At 43.4% G+C, this 17,257-nt stretch overlaps 1 protein-coding gene across 4 annotated transcripts in view; it reads left to right on the top strand.

Moving 5' to 3' along the window:
* The window catches only part of MAP3K13 (mitogen-activated protein kinase kinase kinase 13), a 69,798-nt gene that overhangs the window by 24,518 nt on the left and 28,023 nt on the right, over positions 1-17,257 (top strand). For 3 of the 4 annotated variants that reach the window (XM_074546944.1, XM_074546945.1, XM_074546946.1), the window contains exon 3: positions 1,446-1,595. The gene's annotated coding sequence lies outside the window, so the exon portion shown is untranslated. Of the gene's footprint in view, positions 1-1,445; positions 1,596-9,795; positions 10,164-17,257 lie in introns of those variants that run through there. The other variant, XM_005489558.4, reaches the window with a different exon arrangement.

Genomic DNA, 17,257 nt, shown 5'->3' with positions numbered 1-17,257 from the left:
AAGCAAGAAAATAAACCTTGTACTTACATGTATCATTTCCTGTCTTAAAATAGTGGGGAAAATTATAATTACTAGCTCTTGAGGCTTTTTTCATTGATTTAGTAGAACCACATAATTTTCTTATGAATAAAGGCAAATATTTACATTTTTAATTCATAAAGTATAAATTCTAAAGTTTATCTAATAAAACTGTTAAGATACATGTGTGCTTACTTGAGGTTTTATTTTGCAATTGTTCTGTAATTAAAATAGTTAATGCAGGCCTGGTATGGGGCACAGAGGCTGCAAATTGATACTTTCCTGTGCAAGAATATTGTTATATCATCATCCTCCTGTGAATGTAGCCTAACCCAGACCTCACAAGCTTTTCCTTATTGGGAATATGAAATTACCTGTTCTGTTTTTTGTGGCAAACCAGCAAAGGTAAGGAGAGATAAAAATGAAATGACAGCAGTGACAAAACTTAGTATTTTTCTCAAATATAATTGGCCTTTGCTCTTCAGAAAAAAATTAGAAATGTGCTGAACTTTCCAAACATTGGGGATGGCCTTGAGAGCAGCTCAGTTGTGGTGCAGAACATGAGGCAGGTGGTGCCACATGGATTTTTTTTTTTTTTTCAAAAGTCTTTTAATTCTGGCAGGAGACTGTGCTGGTATTTCTAACCCTCTTCCTCAGTGTTGTAGGAGCTTGGTTGTGTCTGAAGGATGCTGAAGCATATGAGGAAAACCATATGTGTAGGTAGAAAGAAACTCTTTTAAGACCAGGTAGTTTCTTGTTTGCATTAAAGTTCTGTAATTTCAAGGTGTTGATTTATCTTCAATTTTAAGTAGAGCTGGGCTAAGTCTTGCAGCCTGTTAAATTTGGGGAGAGGGGTGTGGGGGTGGAAAAAGTGCAGTGGGCTCAGGACTGGGAGTCTCAGTAGTTGTTGTCTCTCTCCTTGCATGGTTCTGGTAGTAACAGGAATAATGATATTTTGAGTTGTATCTACATAGGAGGACTGAAGTAAGTTATGCTTTTCCTGAAATTTGCTTAAAATTAGGAAAACAAATAGCTTGGAGTTGGAGTATAAAATTAGTGTAAAATATCCTTAATAGATTACCTTGATGTATGTTATTTTACAGGCTAATCCAATCCTGATGTAATTTTGTAACGTGGAAAGCTCTGAGCTCTTTTACTGGAGCTACTTGCTTAATTTAGATTAAAATTGTACCATAAAAGGATTATAGAGTGTGTGCCTGTGCTAAGAAAGGATGTACTAAATATGCTGAGGTATTTTTCTACTCCCAGCTCCTTTTTGAAAGCGCATACTTAATTTTGGATGTTCTCTGCTGCCTTCAAATGTGCCACGTAACATCACGATGTGCTGTGGGGATGTGTTGCCTTGGTCTTGGGAGCATTTTTTCAGAGCACTTCAGCAGGATTCTGAGCTTCCTTGTTCTTTGCAGAGAGAAGAGTTCAGTGCTGGACTGTGCTAAACGCTACCCATGGTGCAGCTTCCGAGGACAGCTTGATTTCTGTGACTTGAAGAGGAGGCACATGTGCAGTGAGCCAAGAGGACATGGGCTTCCAGTGCATCTGGAGCAATGATCAGGTACCTGCAGCTGTTGATATTCAAATCGTAGTAACCAGTCAGAAACTCAGAGATATCAAATGATAATGTGCTCACTCCTACAATTCTAAATACGCTTGCCTTTCTAAGATAGGGGTGAGCTGAGTTCACCTTCTTGTTTTATGTTGTGTCCAAAGCCATTTCCCTGCTGAACCTGCAGAGGCCTGATGGGATCCAGCTCCCATGGGAGTAGCAGGAAGGGATAAGTGCCAAAGGGGTGGGTGCATAGGTGGAGGTGAAGTTAGTGTTTACATTTTTCCAGTATAACTAGGAATCTGAAAGCATTCGATCTATTAATTCAGGTGTATTGATTTTGTGAGGGGACAGCTTTAGCATGTTATTTTCCATTCTTATGAGTACTTTTACATGGCATTTCCCTGGTGATTGGCTGGAGAATGCAGATTCTCAGAGGAATCCAGGCTGTTGTAGCTGGGTTAGAGACACCAGCAAAGTTGCAGAAAAGCAGAAATTCATGGTTTGTTTTGGATATTGCTATTCCTAAGAATATATAATCTCTTAATTCTGTGTCGTATATGCAATTTTTTAGTTAAACTACATCTATTTTATGTATTAAAAATTAAGTGGTAAAACTTGTGTGTTAACAAACCACATACATCTGTCTGTATGAAGAACTGAAAAGGAGCTAATTCTATAAAAACTCTGTAAGCTTTGGAAAATGAAGTTTAGAAGAATATGTAAAAAATAGTTGCTTGTTTCTTTGTAGATGCTGCTTGAAAAATCATTTTTCCTTTCTGTAAAATTAGCTAGAGTTTTCTTCAGTTAGTGGCTGGGTATCTGTGTAATGCAAGAAAAACTAGTTGTTTCACTCGAGGAGACTGAAAATGGTTTGTTCTACACATCTTTACGTTTGTGTGATCTTTGTTGTGCAGAGATGCTTCATGCAGAGAAAGCTACAGATACATCATTTTAGGATGTGCCTGAGCCACCTCTGAGTGGGATTGCAGGAAGATGTGAGATGGAGCTACATTTTGGGATTTGTTTCTTAATATAAAAGCTGTCAATTTTTACCCATTCTGTGAGGAGTGGTGGGTGCTGTAGAGGCAGAGCCTCCATATATTTAGATTCTGGCTGTCTCTTGTTACGAGCTATAATTAAGGTGAAGTATTTTGCTGAAGAATTGAATTCTCCCTTGATTTGAACCTGGTTCCATCTCTGTGAAAGCAATTAGTTGCTTGAACCACTCTGTCCTTGCTTCATCAGTGACAATTCATCAGTTGCTTCTAATTGATCTGATTCTTTGTGGTTAATAGGCAAGGCACTCAATATGGGAGTGCTCTGTGTTGGTGGTGCTGAGTAGAGGAGGCTTGAGGATGGAAGGTCTGGCCCTGAGGGGGACTGTGACATTTATGGAGGACTGGAGGTTACAGAACACTCTGGGAAGCTCTGGAGGGTCCCAGGGTTAATGCTTCAGCTGATGTGCTTTTCAACATGGCTCTCAGCCAGCCTCTCTTAGCCATGACTTGAATTTACTGATGTGCTGCTGCTTTTTCCCAGGATGGGCAAATACAAAGCTGTGCAATACAAAGCTGGTGGTTTGAGGTGGGGTATTAGCACAATGGCAAAGTTTGATGTGCCCCTGGGGTGAAGTCTGTTTAACTTTTGCTTCTCCCTTAAGATCAGTGCTGTGATTTAATTCAGAAAATACTCAGGGTACTGTGCAGTGATCTCTTTGGGGTGATTTCTCTATCAATACTGCAGTGTCCAATGTTGTGGTTGAAAACAAGGACCAAACCCCACTGCTGACAAGTTCAGAGTTCTAAACTCCAATATTCTGCTATTTAAATTGATGTCACAGCTCCTGAACTGAGTAATTCTGCATTGTGGTACCTCACACAGATCAAGAGGACTCTTCTGGTCTGCAGTGAGCACTGGGGAGCAGAAGCCTCTTGGGAGGGAGGAAAAAAAGGCAAAACTTACTGAAAGCTTCATGAGTGACATGGGTCTGGGAGGAAGATGCTGAGCAGGTTTTGTTTGCCTTGGGAATATTTACATAGAGCTGATCCACTCTGCTTGAAGGAACTTTATCACAGTACTACAGAGAAAACTGTTGGTACTAAATATAGAGCCTTTTTGTGGCAGTCTCATGACTTGAGTTCTGCTATCTTAATGGGCTTTCTGCAGATTTTGTAGGGTTTTGGTATAAAATCTGAATATTACTCCTCGAAGGGGTTGTGTAACAGTAGCAAGGACAAGAAAGATTAAATTTGGTGAGACCTTGCACTGCAAAAGATCAGAGGAATTTTTCAGCTTCTGCTGTTGCTGTAAAGCTTTCAGTGCCTCAGTATCTTCAGAGAAGATCCCTCAGAGGTTCCAATAGTTCATCTTGATCTTTTCCATCAAAGCAATATCTTGCTTGCTGGACAGCTTTTGTGAAATGATTTTTGTTTCCTTCCTAATAGAGGAACCAACTAAAGTTCCTTAGGCTGGAGCTTCACTGTTTACCATTTAGAAAAGTTCTTCTCACAGCCTAAGTATTTTTTTCTTCCTGCACTTTGAGTCCATTGTTTTTCCTGGTCACTGTAGATGTGGAGCAGGACTTCACTCTTTCTTTGAAGAAACCATTTGTGCATTTAGTAGAAACCTATCTCATTCTTAGCTTCTAATTCACTCTGTCCACACTGAGCCATCTGGTGACCTGGCTGCCTTTGCTTGTTGTTCTGGGGTGGTTGCTCACACTCCCAGCAAGCCTTTCCCAAAAGTGGACTTTCCCCAAGGCTTCATCAAATCTGAGAGGATCAGGAATTTGTATTCCTGTCAATGGATAGAAGTTGCCTTGTTTGTGACAACTGGATATTTATAATTTGTGCTCAGTCTGATCCTCTCCATCCCCAATCCTTATCTACCGTGCAGCTGCTCAGCAGTTGTTTCTATATTTATGCAGGTGATTTTTTTTCTCTGAACAACGCTTGACCTTGGGGAATTGGACTGCATTTTTTAATCACTTCTTCAGTTTCATTAATTCCTCCCTGCAATAGCTTCCCATTTATGCATGTCTTTTTGTGGCAACAACATAAATTATAGGACTTTCTTTCCATCAATACTGAGGCTTCATTGTCAGCTCTCATTGCTCTTTGCAGGTTCCTCACCTGCCAGAGGAAAAGTGACAGAGGCTCAGCTGGCTTTACAAGTGTCCCTTATAACTGCTATTGGTGAATACTTATTTTTAAAATTCTTTTCTTCATTATTTCTCGCTGTTGGGAACCCTATTAGAGTTAATTATTATTATTGAAGACTTGATTTCAGCCTGTTCTCTGGGAGGGATGTTATTTTGTGCCTGTTTCCCTGAATAAATAGATCTGGTTTTCTCTCATGGCCTCTGCTCAGCTGGCCACCACCACTGTCAATGTGGGGAGGCTGTTGCTCACTTGCTGCATTAGGGGCCCTTTCAGCAGCTGTAATGTCTCTTATGTAGCACCATTTTCCTTCCTGAAGGAATTCCAGAGCTTCTCTTTATTTCCCAGGAGCTGGGCTGCCGTCCTTCAGAAGAAGGTAGTCTGCAAATGTAGTTTTTTGAACTTTCCCAGCCTCATCAGTGCATGTTCTGAACATTACAGTGTTATGTCTGCTCCTAAAACTGCACAGACTGCAACTGCAAAGGCAGGGCTCACCTGGGAAGAGGAGAGGAAGCCATTCAGAAACTCCTTAAAAAAGGAATGCTTACTAACCCCATGCCTAAACACATAGTGCTTTTTGCCTTGTCATTTGGTGCCTTTAGTGTCTGTATTTTACTTTACTCTTGGTTCCTGGAGTGTTGCTGAAGGCAATACAAGATTATAGGAAGTCCTTGTAGTTGTTGTGTGCTCCTACCCATCCTGAGCTCACTCAAAACACACCAGGCAACAGTGTGGAAGGTGCTTTGTGTAAGTAACCTCACTCTGGGTAGCAGCAGTTGTAGGACTTGGATTTGGAGACTGTGCAGTGGTGGTACAAGTGTCTCTGTTTTCTTGAGTAGCTTTTAGGGATACACTTATGAGAAGGGGAGCTTTCCCTGGGGGTATTGCAGATCTGTGAGGCTGTGCCTGTTTCCAGCTCCCTGCCTTTGTGTTTAAGCAGAGCCAGAGAGCTGAGGTGTCAGGGAATGGGTTGGACTCGATCTTGAAGGTCTGTTCCAACCCTGTGATTCTGAGATTCAGAGGTCTCTTGGTGGCTCACTGAAGCTGCTGTTCAGAGAGTTTCTGATCTCAAGTTTCTATCTGAGAGGCTCTGAGCCATGTTCTGGGCACAGCAATTGGGCACCAAAACCTATCCCCAGCTTTGTTTTACCCCTTAATTTGGGGCTCCTCTCCCAGCTATGGGCTCTGGACTGTGGTGACTCAGAAATGGGGTCTGAAATTCTGAAATCACCAGGGCTGTCCTGTTGTAAACAGACTCCCTTTCCAAACAGGGCTCCTGGCTGGAAGTGCTGCTTACCTTTCTCTGGATGTTGCACATGTCCCATTGTGGAGCTTTTTCTCTTTTCCTCTGGTCGAGCTTCTCAGGTCTCAGTGCTGGTCTTGTCAAATGACAGTTTTATTCACCTTCTCAGGTCCTTCCAGGTCCCAGGTCTGGGCATATTCTGGATGAAATCCTAAGTGATAAATACATAAATTTCATTTCTGGTCTTAGTAAAGTGCCATTGATACAATTGTGTTGTATTTGCCCTATTGAGTGTGTAAGAGAGATACAAAATTATAAAAAAAGGAAAAGTAATAAAATAAACTGGCCTGTACTACTGTGTGTTGCATGTTCAATTTTTCAATTTTTTCACAGTATTCCAGTTTCATGTAACTGATAGTTCTGGAATGTATGGGGCATCAGATAGGGTCCAGTCATAAATCTCTGTAAACAGCAAGTTTGGAAGGATGTGAAATAGAAGCTTTGCTCCTTACAAAATAGGAAGGTGAATTGCACCAGATCAGGTCTGGACATAATGAGAGCACAAACAAGAATCTGATTCTGTGGTTCTGATTCCTTCCTTCCTGGACACTCAGGGAAGGGATGTGTGTCTAGAGCTGAGAAGAGTGGATTCAAGGTTTCACAGGTGTTTAGGACTTGACAATGAAATGCCACCTTATCTGTGCAAATATTCACCCAAACGTTTTCCTGTTAGAGCATCATTTGCTGTCTCCATTCACTTATTTACTCATCCAGGTAGGAACTTTTCACAGAGCAGTCCTTCCTGTACCTCCAAGTGTGTGCTGAGTAGGTTTATTAACAGCCTAAGTGCTGCATAATTGTGAAATTAACCTTTGAGTCACTCCCATCTCTTTGCTAATTTTCTGCTGCTGTCAGAGGAATATGCCACAGGAAGCACTGAGTGTTTGCTTTGGGTTTGCAGGATCCTGGGATAACTCAGCCCTTGGTCCAGGGCAGCAGAACCATCCTTCCTTGTCAAAGGTTGGCTTAGGATTTCTTCCCAACTTGCCAAGGCCTACAAATAACAACGTATGCTATTTTTGAATATTGGCATAATATTGGTATTTCAGTCTTCTGCAATTTGAGTTGTTCACCAGTTTATTAAAATTGAAGGTCACGGGATTGGAGAACTTGTTAAATGATTATTTTAGGACTGAGCTCAAATCAATAGGATGTGCCAACTAGAAATGTTATGCCTAGCAGATGCTGGATAACATTCCTATTAGTTATTAATTGGCTTGGAAATACTTAATTATCTTGTACTTTTCAAATATAGTGAACTAGTTAGTTTTTAGAAATACTTTTAGCTTTCTTTTTGCACCCATTGCCATCAGCTTAGCCTGTTATTTCTCCTCCTGGTCTAGTTACTTGGTTGCCCATAATTCCTTTCAGAAATCCTGTTGCCTGTCAGCTTTTCACTGGCACTCTTGTGGTCCCTTAAGAACTTTGGATTTTTAGTATCTTATACCCTTGTTGTATATAGTACATTTTTTCCCTCTGTTTTCACATCAATACTGAGCCAAATTATATTTGGCACCTGATACTTGAGTTCTCTGCATTTACCAATGATTTTGTCTGAATGAGAGGAAGGAGAAGAATTTCTCTTTCTTAATATTGATCAACTTAGTTACTGATCAAAGGAGCTGTGTATATGAAAATACTTACCTGGTTGCAACACAGCATAATTGTGTAGCAGCCATCAATTTTAGGACAATGTGGCTTGGTTTTTTGTTTCACAATTATTTAAGGTATTACCTTGTATTAAATTCAGGACCTTTGTGTTTAAAAATTTTAACCTGAGCCCTTGAGACATAGATGAAATCATTTGTTGGGATACTGAACCAAGGCACCATGGGCAAAAAATTATGAAATGCTATGCACAAGCAGCTCTTTTCTTCTCCTGGAGTCCTCCTGGGGTTTTGTTCCCACTTATTTTCTCTGCTGCATTTTTTTTGTAAATGTCACTGCAATTAACCCTTGGAAACCTCTGAAAATTATTTCCTTTTATTTTTATTCTGACTTTTCTTATTCTGTAGCAATATTTCTCTTTTTCTTCCACTTCTTGCATGTGCTACTGTACTCCCCCTTCTAGTTCCTGAATTGATCCCTTTAGGGTGAGAAAGTGAATGAATGTTTTTGTCTGTTTTGAGATCTGGAAGCTGTCTCCATCTCTTGGTGGTGCAAAGCTGAGTGCTGGGCTCTGGAGGGCAAGGCAGGGAGGCACAGCAGGTGCAGCTGGGATTTGAAATGGGGCACAAAGTGATCCCTTTGGAGAAGAGATATCTCTCTCTATCCCTCCACTCCTGCTTCCCCTTGGGCACAGGAGTGCTCAGGCTGCAGCAGTGGTGTTGTCTGGGCAGAAATCTTGTGCTTTGGTGACTTTTAGCTCTTAAAGAAGAGATATTTCTAAAGCAAAACTAAATTTGTGATTTCTTTGATCTTGAAAGTAGGTAATAAGAAATTTGCATTCCTTTTCATTTTCCCTAGCCAGATTTATAAATCTTAATTCAGAAACCACAGTCCAAAATCCAAGCCTTCCTCCTCCCTCTGCAGAAGCTGGTATCAGTGGTGCTGCTCACATGGGATCAAGTAGGCACAAAATCCTTGGTTTTTCATCCCAGATCTGTGGTGTTGTTACATCCAGTCCTGGTTAATTTTGGGATGTTACCCAATTTCCATAAGGAAAGGTAGGATTGTCTCAGACATTCTTTTCAGACGTGTCCCACCAGAGTAAGTTTTGGGACACCCTGTTTTGGCATAATTGCTTCCTGCTGGCTAGAAAGAGCTCTGGTGAAAATATGGAAATTCTGCCTCTTAATAATTTTGAGGCTGCAAATTGTTCAGAAGGAGTTTGAGGCCAAATTGATGAATTCTGGTCAACCCTGAGATGGTATAATTGCAGAGCTTGCAGCCCAGGTTATCCTTCAAACTTTGACCTTCACTCCTTGTCATGCTCATCCCTCATGTTTCAAAGGTACAAATAGAAGGCAGAACTTGTGCTGCTTCCCTGTCCACATCCAGGCGAAGCACAGCTGCTCTTGCAGGTGGTTACCAGGACTCTGCCAAAGATTTGGATGTTCTGCCCAGTGAAGTGTATCCCAGTGGTTTGGGATTGGCACTGGGATTGGCAGAACTTGTGTTCCTTCCCTGTCCATATCCAGGTGAAGCACAGCTGCTCTTGCAGGTGGTTAGCAGGGCTCTGCCAAAGATTTGGGTGTTCTCTGCTGATCTGGTCTGCACAGTGAATTGTATTCCATTGCTTTGGGATTGGCACTGGGATTGGCAGAACTTGCACTCCTTCCCTGTCCATATCCAGCAGCACAGCTGCTCTTGCAGGTGGTTACCAGGACTCTGCCAAAGATTTGGATGTTCTGCATCCATTGAAGTGTATCCCCATGGTTTGGGACTGGCACTGGGGTGGAAATGGTTGGGTGATGTGCCCACCGTGCCTTACATAGCCCGAGTGAAACTCTGCCTGCTCGGATCTTTGTTCCCGGACCTCACCGGGGTTATGAGCTTGTCCTCCCGCTGCCGGGAATGTTTGACTGGAACCGAATGTGGTATTTTGTTAATGCTCCTATTTTTATTTTACTGGTGCATTTGCATCGCTAATCAAACACAAGCCTCCTATTGTTCTCCCCGCTCCTTCCTCCCGGCCCGTGTTTATATTTAGTTATTTTAACAATAACACGCGCGGTTTGTAATCCCGTAAGAAGCCGGGGCGGGATGAGCCCCTTCGCTGCCCGCCGAGCGCGCTGTTCCCGCGGCAGATGGACAGATGGCCGTTACCGGGGCCGGCGCTGCTCCGGGAGCGGCGGGCGCGGGCCCGGCGGCGCCGCTCGGGGGCTGTGGCGGCGGAGCCCGGGGCGGGCGGGGACTGGCGGCCGCGCTGCCGGTGCGCAGCCCCGCCGGGCTCCATCCAGCCCCATTTCCATCCATTCATGAATCCGTGACGTCAGCACGCTCGGTGCTTCTTTGCAGCAGGCTGCAGGATTGTGTGGGTGGAATTTCCTTTTATTTTGCAACACTTCCTTTTTTTTTTTTTTTTGCCTTTTTTTTTTGCCTTTTTTTTTTTTTTTTTGCCTTCCATCTTTTTAAAACAAGAAAATGGAGCATCACATAGGAAATCTTCATCCTTGTGAGTATTTAAGGGGAAGTGTGTTTCTGTGAGGGGTGTGTGTTTGTGTGTGGTGTTTCATGGTCAGCGTCCCCCTCTCGCCATTTATTTCGGAAGGACAGATGGATGTTGCATTTGTGATGGGAAAGGGCTGAAAAAATGATGCTGAGAAAGGGAAGAGGAAACGTGAAACCTTAATTTATCCATCACTGCATATGAATCTGAGAGCTGGCCTGGCCTTTGCCTGTCGGTGTGCTGGACATTTTTCACTTGCAATTTTGCACGTTATCTTCTTGTGCCCCCCTTTTAAAGGGGAAGGGAATGGCAATGGAGAATGCCTGTATATTCCATTTATATCCAATGACTTAAGAATTACTAGATAGTGTAAAGAGGCAGAATTGTAATTTTTGCCTTTCTGGGGAATTGTATTTTTTTTTCCTCGTGGGCTAATCAGACAATTCCTCTTGTGTGTTACAGTGTTAAATAATTTAATTTTATTTCTGAGACGGAGGAGGTGTGTTTTTCTTTCAATCAGCTGGGTAGGAATTTGCTCCTGTATTATTGAAAATAGCAGTTTGAGCTGTCTCTGATGTGCTGAACACAATTTTCACCCCTCATTTTCCTAATAAATGAGGGAGCTGGGAGCACCTTTGCAGTTAACGATACTGTTCACTGGGGCAAGATTTGTCATATTCCTGCTCACCTGAATGGGCATGATGTCATGTTTTCTCCCAATGAAAAGAAGAGCTCCTCTTTATTTTTGTTTTGGGGGGTGGTTTAGGTGCTGCAGTAGCTTAATCATATCAAACCACATGTTTCCCTTAAGTAAATGAAAAATGGGATATTTTAAGTAGATCTGGAGAAAGATGACATCAGGCCCATGTGTTTGGATATACTGATTTTAGCAGTAGGCAATCTGTTCAGTAGAAGAAGATGAAGGAATGTATTTGGATCAATAATTTTGAGGGACAAAACATGAAAATGTTTGAAAGGAGAGAGATGCAGTCAGTCTGGCTGGAAATGTGGGCATTTTCCACAGTACCTGCTGTGTGGGTAGCCACAGACACCTTGGGATACCCTAGAAAGGGGAGGGTAGAGTTGTCATGGGTTTAAAAGTTTTTGTCACTACCCTTTTTGTTGTGCTCCTGAATGAATGTGTACGGGTTTTGTTTCTAGAGAGAGGCAGCCCTTTGAACTCTCTGTCTGTGACAGCCTTCCGCTGAGAAACACAAATAAATCCGGATTTTGATGTAGTGGTTTTGTTTGTTTGTTTGTTTTGCTCTAACACCAGTTTTGTTTTCTGTCTTTGGGGCCTCCTGTCTGAGTCTTTGATCTGGAATGGTCCTGTCATTCAGATTTGTCTTTGTCCCCTGCTGCCTGATAGTTAAATTTATAGCTGGCATTCATTTTGACCCTTGTGCCTGGAATTAGCAAGTAACTTCTAGCACAGAATAAATGGTAGGGGCTCCCACTGTTCCCCAGCTATAGGTGAACTTGGGTTTAATCATGTTTGGGGGCTTTTTGGTTGCATTTTCAACCTCCCTTTTTCATCTCCTATTGTAAAGACTAGGTAGGTTGCTTATCTCCAGTGGATCAGAAAATTGAGTAATGGTTTATTTGAAAATCTCTCCCTAGGTAAGACCTTTCACAATTAGGAGTTATTTAAGCATGGGTCTGCTCTAAGCAGTGGCAGAATAAGAAAAGTTTTAAGTATTTCCTGTTTTCTCAGGACTTCTTTTATAGCAAATGTGAGATGGCTGATTAGGATTGAGTTGTTGCTGCCTGGTACCTGTTCCAGGCTGTCTCTAGTTGAGATGTGGAGAGTGGATTTTCAAGGGTTGGGCTTCTCAAGATGGCAGAGTTGTAATTTTTTTTTTTTAAATAAAAATGAAAGAAATCTGGCATGGCATGTGTGAGCAGATTTTAAATCAGTGCTGATTGCCCTTCAGCTCTGGTCCTTGGGGCCAGGGCAGGCAGGGGAAGGTGCATGGAGCCTTTTAGCCAAGCTCTGACCTGAGAGCCCAGTGGAGGAAGGCAGCCGGAGGTTCACTCCTTGTACAACTTCCAGTGAGTTCTCAGCCAGAACTGGATCCAAATGAGTCAACTGAGGCAAGTGCTACCTCTGAGGCTCTCAGGAGTTTGGCACTTCACCAAGCCCTGTCCAGCTTATGGGACTTTGTCATTTATCCCTCCTTGGCAAAAATACATCCCATGCAGAGGCTTTTGTAGGCTCCTGTTTTGTGTCATTGCAGCAAATCAGTCTCATCTCCTGGGTAGTGGGGGGTAAATATTTCACCCACAACACTGACCACTTAGGGCTGAACACCAAGCTGGCAGCTGTGGCTGGGCCAGGAGCACAGTTCTGTGTGTAGTTACTCCCACCCCTGTAAATACTCAGTGTGTGCTTTGACCTTTGTGCTCTCTCCCTGCTTCAGCTTCAGCTGAGAAGTTGGTGGTTGGAGGGGGTTCAAAGGCTTTGGCAACAGTTGGGTGTAGGCCAGGAGGAAGAGCAGATTTGTCTGTGTAAAGTCTGTGATTTATAACCCTCTGGTGAAGTTGTGATTGTTGGTGCTGTTCCCTCTGGAGCTGTTGGTAACATAGCACTGAGGGGCTGGGAGGGAAGGAAGGAGAAAGTCCTGGCAGAGGTGAGAGGCTGGTGGGCTGAAGGAATGGAGGTCTCTGTGCAGACAGTCTGTTCATTCCAGGGATGCTTGTCCTGTCCCCCACCTCTGTGTCTTCTGGAGGACACCCAAATCAGTACTGTGGCTGTACAGCTGTGACTGTCCTGCTGAAACATGGGAAGTCCAGCCTCACCATCCTGGGCCTGAGGAGATCCTCAGGTGTTGGGCCTTCAGGATCCCAGCCCAGCTGGGATGTCTGAGTGCTGGTCCCTGCAGGGCTGGGTGGCAGGAGCTGTGCCAGCCTCAGGAGCAGCCCCAGGTCAGTGCTGTTTGTGTGTTACCAGCACACAGAGCTGTAGTGGAGCAGGCTCACACCTCTAACCCTGCGCTGTCACTAATACAGGCTTACGAGAGGCTCCTGAGCAGGGCATTGTGTGCCTCTGTTGAGGAGTAATCCTCTTTGCTGTGTATGGTGCTTGCTAAATACAACTCAGTACTGCTGTCATTTCCCTTCCCAGACCTGCCAGCTGGATTTCAGGTGTCCTTCTCCTTCCCAGCAGGTACACCCAGGCGTGGACCTGGTGTGGGGTGACAGGGCCAGAGCATCGCACCTACCCCAGGAATTGTTGTACTTTCATGGAGAGCTGTTGAGTTTAGTACTGGGTGTGAAGCACATAAGCTCTTAGTACTGAGAAGTTTGTGTGAGTAGCATTTACATGTTGAATGTGCTTTACAAATGTTGAATAATTCATATCTACTATAAAAATAAAAACAAGCGTGGGAGTGAGCGAGTTTACCTGAGACCAGTCTGACACCTCACGTGAATTAAAGTGAGACTTTGATTCATTCACTGGATTCCTGAAAGCAGCACTGTGGTATTGATCTTCATCCTCAAAGATCTTTCAGACATTAATTAATTTTAATGCTACTCCGTGGAGGAAAATAGGGTGTTTCAGTTCTGTAAGGGGGGGAAGTTCCAAGATACTGTTTGTTGGTAAGGCTGGAACATTTAGTGCCTTAATATGGAATTGTGGGGCTGTAAGACCTCTGTGAACTAAACTGGAAATTTTACTGGTGTTTGCTGCTGTAAAATATTTCAGTTTGAATCCTTGAATCTGTTGTTGTTGCATAGTAATAGTAGTATAATAACATATAGTAATGATATAGTAGTATGACAACGTGTAGTAATTATATAGTAATATAATAATGTATGGATCAATAATAGCATGGGGCTGTCAATGAGGTAAAAGTACAGAACTGGGAAGGATGAGGAGCCTGAAGAACAGAGCCTGAAGCCTGTGACTGGGTTTGAAAAGTTGTTTCCTACTATGGAGACAGCTAAAAAGGTGAAAGAGAAGTGTGTAACTTAAGGTCATTTCTACATTTTAGTCTGAGACAGATTTCAGTAGTAATTCCGTATTATAAAAGGCTGATCAGCATTTATTCTGTCTTTATCCCAGCTGAATGTTTTCCAGTGTTTTTGATGGGCCTGTGGTGGATTGTGTCTGTAGTGAGATGGTGTGTGGGGCTGCTGATGTTCCTTCCCTGTGTGCACACAGCTCACAACATGCAGCAGCCACGGGGAGGGGAGCAAAGAGCAATTGGGGGAGTTGGTTACCCTGATTTTTGTGAGGTAACTGCAAGGTCCTTGCTGTGTTCCCTGCTCCCTGGGGCAGGTGGCTGGGGGCTCCCCTTTCTCCCCAAGCACCTGGGCTCGGAGCAGGGCCGCTCTCCAGCAGGAACGGGCAGTCCCTGCTCCCTGCAGCCAATACCAGAGTCATTATGCAACACCACTTATTTCCTATGGCATCAGATTATGCAATTTCTGAGCAGAAGAATGCAAAGCCCTGGAAGAACACAGTAGCATTTTAGCAGATCCAAAAATACCTTCTGCAGGGTAGAGGCAGCATTTCTGTGTGTAGTGCTGAAAATACGCCGTTACGTAAGGTGCTTATTTCCCAGCCGGCGCTGGCAGCGCTGCCAGGTGGAGCAGGACGTGCTCTCCCTGCACTCCCAGGAGCCTGGATGGGCTCTTTGGGTCTCTCCCTCACCAAGATGAATTTTTATTGCTTCTTTTTTTTTTTATTATTATTCCTTTTGAAAGAATAAAAGAAATGGATGCTTGATTTCTCTTTCCAAATCAAGCACTGCTTCAGCACCCCCCCCAAATTTGTGACCTTATGCTGAAGGAGGTTCTAGTGAAACATTTGTTGCATGGTGCTGGAGGTAGAAATTAATTCCTGTGCTGAGAGCCAGGGCAGATGCACACATTGCATGTGGGGATAAGAGTCACCAGTTCTTTTAAGGTGAAGTCTGCTTTGGAAATCTATTAAATATCTTTGGAGGAGACAGGAGCATGGTGGGAAGGGGGATCTGGTTGATACAATCTGTTGGGATTTTGGCAGGAATACTTAGCAGAGGCTCTTAAAGAGGCTAAACAGCTATTAAATAACTGAGACACCAGGCTGGCAGACAGATTACTGGTTAAATGATAGGGAATAAGAGTAGGGATAAAAGGATGGTAATGCTGAAACATTTTTCTCTGCTTTGGAGATGGCACTACTCATACTCTTCCCACCTTTTCTTCCCTTATCCAGATATTTTAGGAATATTCTGTTTAGGCTGTGAGACTTCACAAGGAAGGTGTTGAGGGTAATAACTATGGAGGCCACCTGCAGGGAGTAGTGGAAGGCTCCAGTGGACTTTGGTGATAAAATACCAGTTCAATTTAGTGTTGATTAAACACAATTCAGTCTTAACAGTCAGAATTAGGTTCTGACATAGTTTTTTCTGCTCAATAATGAGATCTGAGTAGTATGAGACTCGTGGAAGTTAACTCAGCATCCTGAGAAGCCAAAATGATTATTGTGCCTTTGTGCATTTCTGTGGCATTCTGTCCTTTTTGGGAATCCTGGCTGTGGTCTGACTTCCTCAACTCCCCAGAGAAGCTGCCCCATCCCTGGAAATGTTCAAGGCCAGATTGGGTGGGGCTTGAAACAACCTGGGTTGGTGGAAGGTGTCCCTGCCCATGAATTTTAAGTTTTTGTGGCTTTTTTCAACCCAAACTATTCTGTGATTCTACGTTCTATAACTTTAAGGTTATACGGGAGAAATGGAAAAGAGGTGATCAAAGACTCAGAGCAAGTTTCACATGGAGAGTGAGAAGGTCAAGTGAGAATTGTTAGACTTGAGAAAGAATGTTGGAGTGGAGAATGGGATAATTTGTAAAATCACAGCTGGAATTAAAGATATAATATGTTCAGGGGCCACTAAAGCAATGAACAACTGGCTGTTCCAAGAAAGAAAGAATTAAAGGCATGCAAAATGAAGAAGGGCTGGTGTTACTTTATACCACACAGAGTTAAGCTACAAAACTCCCTGCCACAGCCCAGTGTGTGCTGAGGTGCTCTGGTTAAACAATTCTTTGGCCCATTTGCACAGGCAGGCCCAGTGCTTTGTGTGCAGAGGCACAGACCCAGCCCAGTGTGCTGTGAGCAGGGCACTGGGGGCACTGCTGGGGCAGCTCTGCCTGCCTGCACACCCTTCCCTTGGCTCTGCAGCAGGAGAGGGGCATGGATGCAGCTGCTGAGCTGCTGTGCCTTCATCCCATTGCTGCAGCCCAGGTGTCTCTTCTTCCTCCTCAGCCAGGCCTGCTTGGGCTGTGCAAGGTGCCAAGCAAACCTGCAGCTGGCTCTGCCCAGAGCAGGAGTTCAGCCATTAGGGGTGTTCCTTGGCTGGTACATGCTGCTATTTTTGTCATTGTCAGAAAGGGTTCAGGCCGCTGAGCTAGACAGGGTTCTCTTTCTCACTGGTACAGCCACAGACAAAAGGATAGCGCAACTAAAATCGCTTTTCCAGAAATGATGTGTCCCTGTTTTCAGATAGATGGAATACATTGAATAATGGCTAAATGAAATCATCACAAAGTCAGGTTTTTGTTGTGATAACACAGACTACACACAACGTCTGTGGTCTCATGTGCTTAATGCCCATGGCTATGTTAATGTTCTATTACTGTTTTTAAATGATGATGAATATGATAGTTGTGAGCCCTCAGCAGTTGCTGCCACATCACTCAGGTGGGGATTATGGTGTCTGCAGAAAAAGTTGTCTTATATTGAGGTAGCATCCAAATATTTAATGGAGAGAGGAAGTAAAAGTATGTGTTCAAGTCAGGAGGTGCAGAAGTACTGACAACCTGAAGGAGCAGTGTAAAGCACAAAAAAAGCCAGTGTGACAAGACTTGACTTTCCCAGATAAACATGTTTGTTGTAGAGATATGTTTATATAGACAGAGCTATTGCAGTGACAGGAAATCCCAGCTGGGTCAGATGAAGAATTTTCACCTGTGTTATCAGCAATTGATGATGTTTTGGCTATGTAATTGTACTATTTAAAGATAAGGCTGGGTTGTGGCTGGGCATTCATGTGGGTGTAAGATGGGAAGAAATGTTCTTCCCTGAAGGAGTGGTGTCTTGAGAAGGAGATTGATGG

The sequence above is a fragment of the Zonotrichia albicollis genome, chromosome 9, assembly GCF_047830755.1.
Source record: "Zonotrichia albicollis isolate bZonAlb1 chromosome 9, bZonAlb1.hap1, whole genome shotgun sequence".
Lineage (NCBI taxonomy): Eukaryota > Metazoa > Chordata > Aves > Passeriformes > Passerellidae > Zonotrichia > Zonotrichia albicollis.
Note: the sequence above shows the minus strand (reverse complement) of the source record. Positions and strands in the feature narration are given on the sequence as shown.